Raw genomic sequence first — 14,105 nt, 5'->3', positions numbered from 1 at the left:
CTCATGACTCGCTCCTTGTCACAGTGGACATTGAAGCGTTATCTGAAAAATTTTTAGAGAAATAAATCCATTTGGCCATACTCAGATTTCATCTTGAAACTAATAAAATTTGTTTTAACAAGGAACACCTTTCTATAATAAATGATTGTCTTTATATACAGGTTCAAGGTGTGGCCATGGGCATTTGTTGTGCCCCCAATTATACCAACCTTTCTTTGGAAGGTTGGGAGAGGGACCTGCGCCACATTGCGTTGTGGTGCAAATTTTTAGATGATGTTTTCATGATCAGGACCAGTACCAGGGATTCACCTAAGGAGTTTTGTTCTAAATTGCAAATTAATATAACTTGAGATTTCTCATAAAGGTTGAGCCTAATTGTGTACCCTTTCTGGATATTTATATCCCAAAACGAGATGGCAATATGCTAACATCTTCTCTTTATCGCAAATCCACAGCAGGTAATACTATCTTGTTTGCCACAAGTGCTCACCCCCTTTCACTCATTCGCAGTATCCCAAAATCTCAATATTTTAGAGAGGAGAAACTGTTCAGATGATGCTGATTATGAAATACAAGCAAAACTACTGCAGGATCAATTACTACAAAAGTTTTAGAGAAAAAAGATTTTGAAAAAGTCATATCATAAAGTGAATAGACAAGATCAACAACATTTATTATTTTCAAAGAAACCAGTGCAAAAAGATATTATTATTAAATTTATTACAAATTTTTCAAGAGATCATGATACAATTTGATCTATGTTTGAAATATTGGTCCTTATCAACTTGCGACCCTAAAATTAAAAAAATATATCACCAGTAGATCCCAGATTGTATTTTAAAAAGCCCCCTTTTTAGGCAATATTTTGGTGAAAAGTAATTTTCAACTAAATGGAAAGGATGGGGGCACAAATGGAGGAACTTTAGATGCAAAGCTTGTGTTCAATGCAAGTAGATAGATGATCCTAATGATAACTCTTTTGAGAGCAAATTGCCCCAAAAACTGAATTTAGGATTAACCCCCCTGGCGGTATTCCCGAGTGTGACTCGTGGTGAATTTTTTGTACCAAAAGCGATAACTCCTAGTCACACTAGGAGTAGGAAAAAAAACTCCTATCTGCTCCCCTCGATCCAGCAGCATCCTCAGCGATCCCCGGACGGCTTCTGCATCGCATGCTTGATGTGATGCGTGAAGCGTCAGTACGCTGGAAGGCATGGCAGATGAAGGAAATGGTGGAAATTTAAAAGCAAATTACCTTGTAATATGCTTTCAAATGCTTGCCCACAGTAAAATATACTAAATAATAAATGCAAAAGTACATCTATTAGTGCATAAAACAGCTTTGTCCAGTGCCCTAATTTACAGTTTGTCCACTATTAGACCTGACCTTGATCTGACCTTTGATCGTTTCCTGACTTTTTTTCATCATTTCCTGATTACCTCATTTGAACACTTGTCTCTGAACTTGAATGTTCCTGATTTCTTACTGGAGACTTGACCACATCCATGGCATCCAAAAGGCGTCTCGCCAGCGCAAAAGCTGTTTTTGAACAACTAGAAAGCAGCAATAGTGATTTGGAGTCACTTGTGGATTTGAGCGAAAGTGATACACCAGGAAACTTGTCATCAGACAGTGACAGTGAAAGTGAACTCAGTGACGAATCTGAGCTTGAGGTCAGTAATGTGCGCACTTGGTGCTCTATTGACCTTGATGCGGCTCAGGCAGCACCCCCAAGATTCCCATTTACTGGAGCACCTGGTGTGAATATAGATGCGGAACGCAATGACCCCTTGGCATACCTGCAATTGTTTCTGATGGCTGAGGTTGTTGAAAAATAGTTGCTTATACAAACAGGTACGCTGCACAACAATTCTCTGCTCCACATCTGAGGTTTGCAAGAGACAGAAAGTGGGAACCAGTGACCAAAGATGACATTTGGCTATTTTTTGGCTTAGTGATACCTCAGTGAGTGGTGGGCAAACCCCTGCAGAAGTGGTATTGGTCTACCAATATAATGCTTGCCACTCCATTCCTTGCCAAAGTCATGACAAAGTACAGATTTACCCTGATCATTAAATATCTACACTTTACCAACAATGAAGATTTTGATGAAACCACTCATTCTGCACCAAAACTCAAAAAAATTAGGAAGTATCTCAAATGATTCTTAAAAATTTCCATCATCACATCAGCATAGACAAAGGTCTAATGGCCCACAAGGGAAGGCACTGCTGGGTGCAATACAACGCATCAAAGAGAGCATGATGCGCGGGTCCCGGAAATTCCTGGTGTTAGGTGAGTATAAGAGTGGTGGGGGAAGCTGATGCAGGTTTGAAGGCTATACAGGCATCATTGGATGGCTGGAGACATTAATGATTATCCCTTTTGTTTGTGATGTTTCTTCCAATCCTCGAGTGACATTTTAAATACAGCTTTGTGCGTAATTGTTAGTCTTTTTTGATAGTTATATATATATATATGTTTTCCAGCGTTGCACAGATTGGAATTACCTTCTATTTGATTTTGAACATACTTTGTCATTCCCTCCAACTGTTGTCCGTTTGGATGTCTTCATATTGATTGTTAAAGCCTAATTGTATATCTGCCTGCATTGGTGGCTCCCCCACACCTCTTGTGCTACCCTCTTACCAGAAGAGGTTGTACCATTTATCACTGTAGAATGTGCTCTGTTTTGGATTTAACGACGGACCAATAGATCTTACAAAAGGGAAAGGTTTATTTACAGCTTAGGATATTATTTACATATGATTTTCAATACACAAGGGAAGAAGGTAAAGGGAATAAAGGAAAGGGGAAGGAAAGGGGTCTAGCTCTATCTCTAGCACATGGTCAATCTCTCTCACAACCATACACACCAGGGTTTTCTCTCCTTGAACCACAGCCCGCTGCAGGTCCAGAGCAAATCACATTGTTGCTTCATCCTTGGTGAAGTCTTGATCAAGAGGTCACACAGACTGTCCTTGTCCCAGGCTTTGGATTGTTGTCATATACCCCTGCCCCCCTCCAGGAAGAGTGAACAGGTTTGGGCAGAAATTGACACCAAATAGTCAAACTGGCCAAGGTGTTAATGATCCTCAGGCCTGCACACATGGAAGATCAATCATTGTCTCTGTTAAGCAATCCTTTGATGTTTGAGGGACTGCATCCGTCTCCACAGATAATGATGTTTATAGCTTGTTTCCAAGAAGGCAGAATTGTCTTTACATACAAGTCATATTCATATCAATTTTGGTCACTTCCAACATTCCCTGGTCTTGTGCCTGAATGGCACACACAAATTTCAAAAATGGCATAAAAAAATTGATATATGTATTCATTCTTTACTCTTGGTTTCTTTCCGACACTCGACAGTATTCCTTTGGAAGTATCCTCTTCACACACATAATGCAGCCCAAGAAAGTGAACCCCGAGTCAGGAACCCACTCATCCAACATTCATACATTACTCCACATGGATACTGGCAATTTATCTATACCCCTTTGGAGAATTTCTCAATAATTAATATAGCAACTATATAATTGTAGCGCATACCATAACCCCATTTACCAACAAGTTACATTAAATTACACATTTCATCCATGCTCACTAACTCTTGTATTTAATATCACTGTGAGCAAGTCTAATACCCACTACAAATTTACATGCTTCTGCCACCCTTGATAAAAAATAATGTCTTGAGTCTTTACACATTGTACTAATACAGCTTCCTAGTTCAGATGAAGAATTAAACAATATATACGTGGCTGATTCTAATATATTGTATGATTCACACAAGAGCTGTAAGTATCACTTTAGTGTATGAGCGGCACTTACTCTGTGGCCTTATTAATACATAACTAAATATTTATAATATAACTCTTACATTCTTCCACTATTACACAGTATCTAACACAGGTTTTCTTGCTGACAATTGATCTACCAACTATGTTATTCATTAAGACATTAACCCCCTAACCGCTAAGCCCGTAATTTTTTTTTTTTGGACAAATTTTTTTTTTTTTTAATTTGAGCTCGACGAATTTGCACCGGCCATTCTAGCTTACAATTTCGGTAAGCGAGAACGGCCAAATTTGCCGCGAGATCAAGTTTTAAAAACATGCTCGCTCATCCCTAGTATTGTCTACCAGTCAGCTCTCACCTTATTTATCAGCCCTTTTAGAGCCTCACTAGTCCAATCCATCTACATGAAAACCCTCTGGCCAGTTATATGTGCCACTGCCTCTATGCCTGCAGGTCCTCCAACAGTTTCATGAATCCAGGTTACTGGACAACCGGGAGAGAAAAAGACATTGGCGCTACTGGCACGCCATGTGTGGTGGCCTTTCCTTCCTGAGGATATTCGAGCACTTATAAGGGCTTGTACTATGTGTGCTCATTAGTGTTGATGTTCGAATTGGGGTTGTCCCTATATTCGACCTGAACTCGGATAAACCCGACCCGAAAAACACGGGATTCGACAGCAAAAATTCGGGAAAAAGAAGTTTAAAAAAAAAAAATAATCTTAAATTAATTTATTTGTATGTGTTTTTATTTTAACTTGTTCTTTTTTTATTTTTTACAGGTTATCCAACAATGACATTATGAATCATAATGTCATTGTGGGATTCCCGGACCGTGAAAACTTTGCGGTCACAGCTAATTGAAAGCATGTGCCTTCAATTAGCTGTAACCGCAAGCAATACCAGGGCAATAAAGGTTGAATGGAGATACGTATCTCTATTCATTACCTCTACAGCTCTGTGATTGGCTGAGAAATAGGAAACCCTGATGACAGCCCAAGCATCATCAGGATTTCCCTTTCCTCAGCCAATCAGGGAGCAGAGCAATCAGCAGAGCTTTACTATGATGACAGCTCTGCTCCCCTGATCGCTCCGCCAGCCCTAGAGGAGCTGTGACGTTCTGTATGTGTAATACATGTCACAGCTCCTCTAGGGCTGCGGGAGCGATCAGGAGACCAGAGTTGTCAGCATAGTAAAGCACCGCTGATTGCTCTGCTTCCTGAGGAAAGGGAAAGCCTGATGACAGCAAAGGCATCATCAGGATTTCCCTTTCCTCAGGCAATCTGGGGAGCGGAGCTGTCAGCATAGTAAAGTTCTGCTGATTGCTCTGTTCCCTGATTGGCTGAGGAAAGGGAAATCCTGATGATGCTTGAGCTGTCATCAGGGTTTCCTATTTCTCAGCGAATCACAGAACACTAGAGATGAATGGGCACAAGTCTCCCCATTCATCTCTAGTGCTGAATGGCTGAGAAATGTAAAACCTCAGCCAGAGCACTAGGGGTGAATGGAGAGGCTTGTCCTCATTTAACCCCTAGTGCCCTGCAATCCCTCACTGTCAGGAGGATTTCCAGGGCTGTGTTCATTACAACCCTGGAAATCCTCCTGTCATTGTGATATCCTGTAAAAAAAAAAAGTTTAATTACACACACACATTAATAAAATATTTGAACATGAGTTAATTAATTTAACAATGAGTAAGGGGATTTATGTACCCCTGTACTCATTCCCCAGGGTGGGGTGGTGGAGATCTGGGAGTCTCCTTATTAAAGGGGGCTTCCAGATTCCAAAGTGCTGCTAAAAATGTTTATAAAAGCCCCCATTGTTTTCAATGAAAGCTTTCATAAAAGCTTAAAAACGCTTGAAAAAGCCTCCATTGAGTTATCCAGTGTTTTATTTATTTAAATGTTGCAAGCAACATTTAAGATAACGCTCAAAAACGTGCCTGAAGGAAACGTCCTGGTGTAGATTAGCCCATTGGAATGCATGGGGATTTCAAACATGGGCTTTAAGAAGCCTCAGGTTAAACGCTGGGGAAACAGTCCGTGTAGACTAAAGCTGCATACACACATCCAAAAATTATCGTTAGAAACGACCGACGAACGACTGATGAACAACCGATTGGCCAAAAAAAAGTGACCAAGGACGCCGACGAACGAGGATTGTCATTGGAAATGAACGACCACCACGGTGGATCTGATTGGCCGAGGATCTTTCACTATCTATCGTGTACGGTCGTTCAGTGATCGTGCATGTTTCTGCGGTACACTTTCTCCTTTACATGTCCCTCCCTGCATCGTTGGGATAGTAGTGTTTCAAACTGACTTTTAACAGGTTCATCTGCACATGTATGATAACTGGCAGAGGCATGCTTGTTAACATAAGTATATACAAGTTTCATTTTACAAAACTACAATCCACCCAAGAAACAATTCTTCCTACAAACAATAATACACACCCAATACATACACTCTGTCAATACCTATACACTCACACAAGTCTGAAGTCAAAGTCAGACTACCAACAGAAGGCTATTTTTCCTCTAAAAAAAATTCTCAATTCTGTGCAATTGCATCAAAATGTAGAACTAAACTAACATTCCAAAATTCTACCAGATTTCCCTACAAAAACATACACTCAAGCAAAATATTAAATGTAAAACATATGCAAATGCAATGTAAACCAATCCTCACATACCACTTCCTCTGTTTCTTCAATGTCCAAGATTCAGTCAGCTCTGCATCGCGATCCTTGCAGCAGGTCTGGTTGGTCCTTCAACTAAGTTTACCTAAACTTCTAGAAACATAACTCAGAGCAATTCTGTCCTGTGGGTTCTATGTGGATTTTAGAATTCCACACGCTTTCTGGGGTGCCAAATGTAGAATGTGCTCTGTTTTGGATTTAACGACGGACCAATAGATCTTACAAAAGATAAAGGTTTATTTACAGCTTAGGATATTATTTACATATGATTTTCAATACACAAGGGAAGAAGGTAAAGGGTATATAGGAAAGGGGAAGGAGAGGGGTCTAGCTCTATCTCTAGCACATGGTCAATCTCTCTCACAACCATACACACCAGGGTTTTCTCTCCTTGAACCACACCCCGCTGAAGGTCCAGAGCGAATCACATTGTTGCTTCATCCTTGGTGAAGTCTTGATCAATAGGTCACACAGACTGTCCTTGTCCCAGGCTTGGGATTGTTGTCATATACCCCTGCCCCCCTCCAGGAAGAGTGAACAGGTTTGGGCAGAAATTGACACCAAATAGTCAAACTGGCCAAGGTGTTAATAATCCTCAGGCCTGCACACATGGAAGATCAATCATTGTCTCTGTTAGGCAATCCTTTGATGTTTGAGGGACTGCATCTGTCTCCACAGATAATGATGTTTATAGCTTGTTTCCAATAAGGCAGAATTGTCTTTACATACAAGTCATATTCATATCAATTTTGGTCACTTCCAACAATCACTCTTTTGCTAGTATGTATACCTTTCTGTATAAAATGTTGTTCTTTCTTTTCTATTATTTTGTTATATGAAAATTATTGATTTTTTGATTTGTTTTGATTTGATTGTTCAGCATATTATATCTATCTACTTTATCTTCACCCGTTCCCTGATGAAACAGATTTAATCGGTGAAATGCGTAGAAATATACAGGATTTGTTTCAAAGAAATCCTATGTAAACTTAGGTTACCGTCTGGTGCACTAAGTACGATTACCTGGTTATTTAGCTGGAAATGTACTGTATATACAAATGCTAGAACAAGGCGGTTTTGATTTTATGTTGACGTCCCATATGGGGAAGAATTTTTATTGTAACATATATTGTCAATAAAAAGTTGTTTTTAATTATATACATGTATGGTGTTAAAGTCCCACAAAAAGAATGTATTTTTGGTAATTGGAATTTCAAATGGGGATGTTGGCAGTGAAAAAAAATTCTGCCTGATTTGACAAAAAGACTAATTTTTTTGTCTTTTACACCATAGGGAGACATTTGTTCCAGTTGTTTTGCATTTAATCACTAGTGATTTCATTAGCACTATTGAGCGAGAAAAAACCTGTGCACTGGAAAATACAGGAGCTGTCATTAGGAGCCATTCATTTTGGTGACAATTCCCTGACTGTGTCTGGGTTCAACAATTTAAATCACGGATGTAGGACAAATATGTGGATAAAAGTTGTAATCAGAACTTCTAATTTGCAATCCTGATTCAGGCCTGTGCCCTAGAAAATATTGGACCTAATCCTAATTACTATTAAAAAATTTTAAATTTTTTAAAATACACTCTATTCTTAAAAAGAATACTTGGTGATCCTATCATTATGATCACAGGTAGTTCCTTTTATCAGATGACAGCTCTTTTCTGTTGTGCCCCTGCATTGTTACTCTCTAACTACAATTCATACCTTCAGCCATGTAAATTGAAGGTTTAACATGGATACAGACTTCCTGACATGGGATGAGAGAGTGAACTTTTAAAACTCGATCTCGTGGGGAATTCGGCCGTTCTTGCTTAATGAAATTGTAAGCGAGAACGGCTGGTGTAAATTCGGTGATTGAGATCGAATTTTAATTAAAAAAAAAAAAAAAAAATTGCATGCTCTGCTGATCATTAAATGCAGCCATGGCTGCATTCATTGATCAGCTGCGTGTGCAATCCCCGGCACTAGAGGTTAAATGGGGACAATTCTCCCCATTCAAAACCTCTAGTGCTCTGTGATTAGCTAGAGGTTAATTAACCTCCAGTGCCCTAGGAATCCACTGCGATCCCTGGGCCCTAGAGGTAATTAACCTCTAGTGCCCTGGAAAGTTCCCTGGGAATCCACTGCGATGCCCGGGCACTAGAGGTTAATTAACCTCTAGTGCACAGGAAATCCACTGCGATGCCCAAGCACAAGAGGTTAATTAACTTCTAGTGCAATGGAAATCCACTGCAATCCCTGGGCACTGGAGGTTAATTAACCTCTAGTGCCCTGGAAATCCACTGCGATCCCCGGGCACTAGAGGTTCATTTCGTGGACCCATTGGAAGTTCGAAGAAATTTTGCAAAACCAAAGGCATTGTCGCTCATCCCTATTCCTGACACCAAGAATGTGATTGTATAAATACAATCTCTAGTGCCCTGTAAATCCACTGTGATCCCCGGACACTAGAGGGTACCTCCAGTGCCCGGGGATTGCACACAGGAGGATTCCCAGGGCTGCATGAACGAATGCAGCCCTGGAATTCCTCCTGTACTGATTTCCTGGAACTTCTGATGGGTCCTGCAAAATTTTGCGGACCCATTGGAAGTTCAAGGAAATTTTTGTAAGCGAGAATGGCCGGTATAAATTGGCAGATCGAGATCGAATTTTAATTTAAAAATAAAACATTTTTTTCAAAAAAAAAAGTGCGGGCTGTGCTGATCATTGAATGCAGCCATGGCAAGGTGGGTAATACAGATGAGGGCACAGATTCCCTGGTCCTGCGGGATTCTGTGACACCAACAGACATAGTCACAACTAGTACCTCAATTTTCCAGGATGGCAAATCCAAAGACTAGGCTAGGCTGCGCCAATATCCATAATCAACCTGATATCTCTGTTTGTAGGCTAAGGCTCCTTTCTATCATTTCAATGACCATATGCAATAAATCAGGCTCTCCACACACAAATAAACCCCTTACAGAAAATCCAGCACCGAACCCCACAGACTCACAAACCCATCAATGCCATATCCTCGCCACTCTGGGTTGAATGATTCCCAGAATCATTTAACCCAATGTCTGTCAACCCAAGACAGAGGAATGCTACAAAGATTGGCACTGCATCATTATGCCGCACTGCACTCATCATTCTGGATTTGCTCACCTCCATAAAGAAGAGGATGAAAATGAACTGAGATGTCATAACACTGGACACACAGCAATTTGTAGGGTTAAGGATGCTCTTTGGTCAGTGGGGATCAATTGAAAAGGCATTGAATTTTTTTTTAATAATATATTCAAATTAATAAATATAGCAACCAAAATTGTTCAATTGACTTTTTATGTGTCTTTTAGAGGTGCAGAAGATAAATTACATTTGTTTAGATTCTTATCTGTGTTTCTACTGACTCAATGAGAACAAAAGTCTGAATAAATGTTAAGGCGATTTCTTGCTGATCCCAGATCAGGTTCCCTCTCTATCATGACCTCTGTTTTCAACACGTTGGAAGCAGTGAATAACACAGAAGCAGCTCAAGCATGTAGTTATATCAACTCTCAAAACTTTATTATCACATCGCAGTTTATATAGTCAGACAACCAGGTGGAAGACACTTAGTAGTTAAGCTACATACACACTTCCAATTATTATCGTTGTAAAACGAACGACGAACGTTCATGCACGATATATATGAACGATCGTATAGCACCGATCCTGCACATAGAGTTAACGACACGATCGTTCGTAGATATTGTACACAATTTTTTGCCCAATCGATCGTTCGTCGTTCGATTGGAACGATAAAAATTGGAAGTGTGTACGCACCTTTAGTCAATAACAAGAAAATTAATTAACAACTTTGCTGAGCAAAATGTTTCAAGGTAAGAAGCTTCAAGGTAAGGATGGAGCAAATATTGACCTACTGATAAGGAGGATTTAACTAGTTTGGACACAACTCAATTACCTGCAAAATATAGCAAAAAACACAAAAACAACTTAACTTCAAGACTCAGCAGATTACATACCTTACAATGAACTTTTTCTTTCAATAAAGTCTAACAGGGATGGTATTTTCCTCTGTTCATTCCCATTGGAACCGAAACATCCCACGATACATTTTGTTTTGTACTTTGCTACCTTTTGTTTGTTTCTTTTTAGAAGTATTTTTCAATTTTGACATACATTCAAAAGAAGGGCATTGAACAAGTTTCCTCCTCTGGTTTCACATTTATGTCTTCCCTTAAATATTTTAAATATACATTTAGGGGCATTTGTCTCTTTTGTACAGAAAAATATTATCTATAAATGTAGGCATAAATGAGGATCAATTAAGAGCTGTGTATCAAGTAATTTGGTTGCTAAATATTTTTATATACACTTTTCATGCAGTATTGTTGCGGATCATCTAAGGCAGACACCTAGCCATGGTCACTAGTCATTTTATAGTGCTTTCTATTGGTGATAACAGCACACCATGTCGATGTGCATTGAGACTGCCAACTGGAGCTTCCATTTAAAGCCTGTGTGACAAGGCTAAAGCATAAATGGAGGAGAGGTTCTAATTATTGTCACCCTATACAAAATTCAAAAGGGATAGAAAGGTGGTAAATCCTTAATTAGTCAACAGAAATTAATTAGGAACAGAAAAAAAGGCCAATTATATGTCAGTTAAAACATCCAATGTTTATTAACAAATTTTAAAAACAAAAAACATTCTACAATTAGGCCTGTGCCATTGTAAAGCATCATGCAAATTGCATACACAAACAGGTTATTTTAAACTGGTAACTGTAAAATCAAAATATCAAAACCAAGCTTGTTTATTTGTCTTTTATGTGTAACTAGTATGGGGTCTCTGATTGTGGGAAAGTGTGCAGATATATATGACACTGAAAAAAGTATTAGGAATTTCACATAAAGGTGGGCCAAGTATGTATCATTTTCATAAATTGAGGATTTTCTCTATGTAATGCTATAGGTAAGCATACAGTGGATTTTTTTAATCCAAAGCAGAAAACTCAGGGATGGGAAGTGGTATTTTTTTTTTAGAGTGTAGAACAATTCTTTGAAAACTTGTTGTTCTCTGACATAACAGCACCAGTAATGAATCATAAATGAACGAGTTCCATTATTCTTCATGAGACTAATATTTTATTCCACTTTTAGCTGCAGTACACAGTATATAGCACAGTGATATATTTTCAATAGGCTTATGCAATGCCACAACATTTATTTTCATCCAAAGTTTATTTCTTCACCTTGATCTTGTACTGATAGAAGAGTCACAATGCTGCCTAAAATCTTGTCCAGCTCATTCCAAAGATTTTCATTAAAGTAAAGTCTGGACTTCATGTCAATGCCATGCCAATCCATATGCAACATTGATGTCTTAATGATGACACCCTGAACAACTGTTTTACAATTTAATCCTTGTGATTCCTGGCATTCATGATAGAATATACTTGAGCTATAATGAAACAAAAATCCCATTGTTGGAAAATCCTGATCATTTAGTATGTTGAGCTTTTAAGTGGACCTCATTTTGGGGGCTGATCCTAGACCTAACTGAAGCAACACTAGCTTATTTGCTTGGGTAAATCCAGGTGGTACCCTTTTTTGGCCAGGGATTGTCTATTTATTGTATACAGGCTCATGATTTGTAATTTTACATTGCCTGTTTTATGACGTATGTGAATAAGAAGCTCAATCTTAAATAATTTATGGTCAATATGTGTTTGTTACTAAAAAAATGCAATTGAAAATATACAAAATATACAAAACAAAAGTAGCAGTTGCAGTATAATAAAATATAAAATATAAAAAACAGCTCAATGTGACAGCTCAATAAATCATGTAGAACAATAACAGTTAAACATCTGTAAATATATAAAACATTGCAAATATCCATCATTTAAAAAAAACATGCACATAAACAGAAAAATGATCCTTTTTCCACAAGTATTGCATACAAATGTCTGCATGGTTTTCACTCCAAATGCTACTTGACCCCCCTCGTTGCCTTTGTCCCATTGTCACATATTGGTATTTGAATGTATTATGTACATAGTCCTTTTCTGAATAAATTGTCATGGTTTTTATTTCTTTTTCTTGTTTGTTTTATAGTCTGACATTTGCAATCATGGTAATTTGCTGCCACACAACTCTTCTGTTTATTTGTGGTAGTGTTATAAGTTTTTTATTCATTGTGCTGTGCTGCCTGATCTTAACACTATTGTATACAAGCACACTTCCACTTGCTGTCCAAACTGGTTGTCAATTAGTTGTACAGCTGAGTTGCATACTCATTCTAACACACCTGATGGTGATGGAAGGAGGTCCAGGTTGCCAAGCACAACATCAAAGCACATTGATTGCCAACCTCACAAGCAGGGTCTCCCACTCCTAGAAATGAACAGATGTTGTGTTGTTGCTTAACCTAATGCTCATAAAATACTGGAGGGTATGCATTATTTAGGTGTTTACACAAAACAAATAGTACTAGTATATCAAACTTCCAGGGCCTAATCCACTTTGTGCCAAAAATGTTCTTGCTTTTCCATCCCTTCAGGATGTTTCTGCAGATTTGAATGGAATTTTAGATTTTGGCTCACTATATATAATTGACTTACTCACCTCAGCTTGGTAGTGGAAGCACATAAAGGTGGATTCCTTCTTTTAACCAGAAGCAACATCCTCCATGAATGTTGTTTGTGGCCAAGCCCATGACATCAGAAATCATAGGAAGAAATAGGCAATCTTTTCAATGTGAAGCAATATGGTCCAAAAAGCCCTCTTTGCCTATTTCTTCTTATAATTGCTCTTTTCTATGTATATGTACACACATCTAAATGCATACATACATGTTTTGCTTCATGTGCACTCATGTCTATGCATACATGAGTGCATATGAAGCAAAACAAGCAATATACACAAAAAAATACAAACTTACCTGAATGAGGACTGTGCAAAAGAGCGGTGCATTTTTCAACTGATAAAACTACTATGAGCTACACACTCCTGAAGTTTGGCGCACAACTATGCGCATCAAACAACTGAGTTTTAACAAGACAATTGTACTGTTTTTAGCTTTTCAAACAATTTAGGGAAAGGAACAGCTTAAAACAATCACAAATGACTTTTTAAACTGTTTGTCCTGGGAGATTGGAAAGGAGGTCACATAACAACAAACCCCCAAAAAACAAACAACAACATTTTATAAACCACTTTATTCAAAAGAAACATTTGCTATAAGGACACATTAAAATATAAAAAACATAAAAACAAAAAAAAAACACACACACCACATCACTAAATGAAAAAAAAATTAAAAAGAACAAACAAAATGCTTCTAAACCCACACTTCCATGTAAAGCCAAAATAGTTAAAAAATGGTCCAACAAATATTGCATTCAACAAATACTTACCAAACCAATATGCAATTTTGACATATGAAGGGTGGAAAACTGGATTAGGAAATATTTATGCAGGACAAACATTTCAAAGTGGTAATAAAGGCAGAATTTTGCAATCAAACAATATGGCCACAAACACAATAACATAACATTAACATTGAGTTCAAAATTGCAAAATGGACATTGAAACATTCAAAGTT

The sequence above is a fragment of the Pyxicephalus adspersus genome, chromosome Z (assembly GCF_032062135.1).
Source record: "Pyxicephalus adspersus chromosome Z, UCB_Pads_2.0, whole genome shotgun sequence".
NCBI classification, from domain to species: Eukaryota; Metazoa; Chordata; class Amphibia; order Anura; family Pyxicephalidae; genus Pyxicephalus; species Pyxicephalus adspersus.
The sequence above is the reverse complement of the archived record's forward strand: the minus strand, read 5'-3'. Positions refer to the sequence as shown.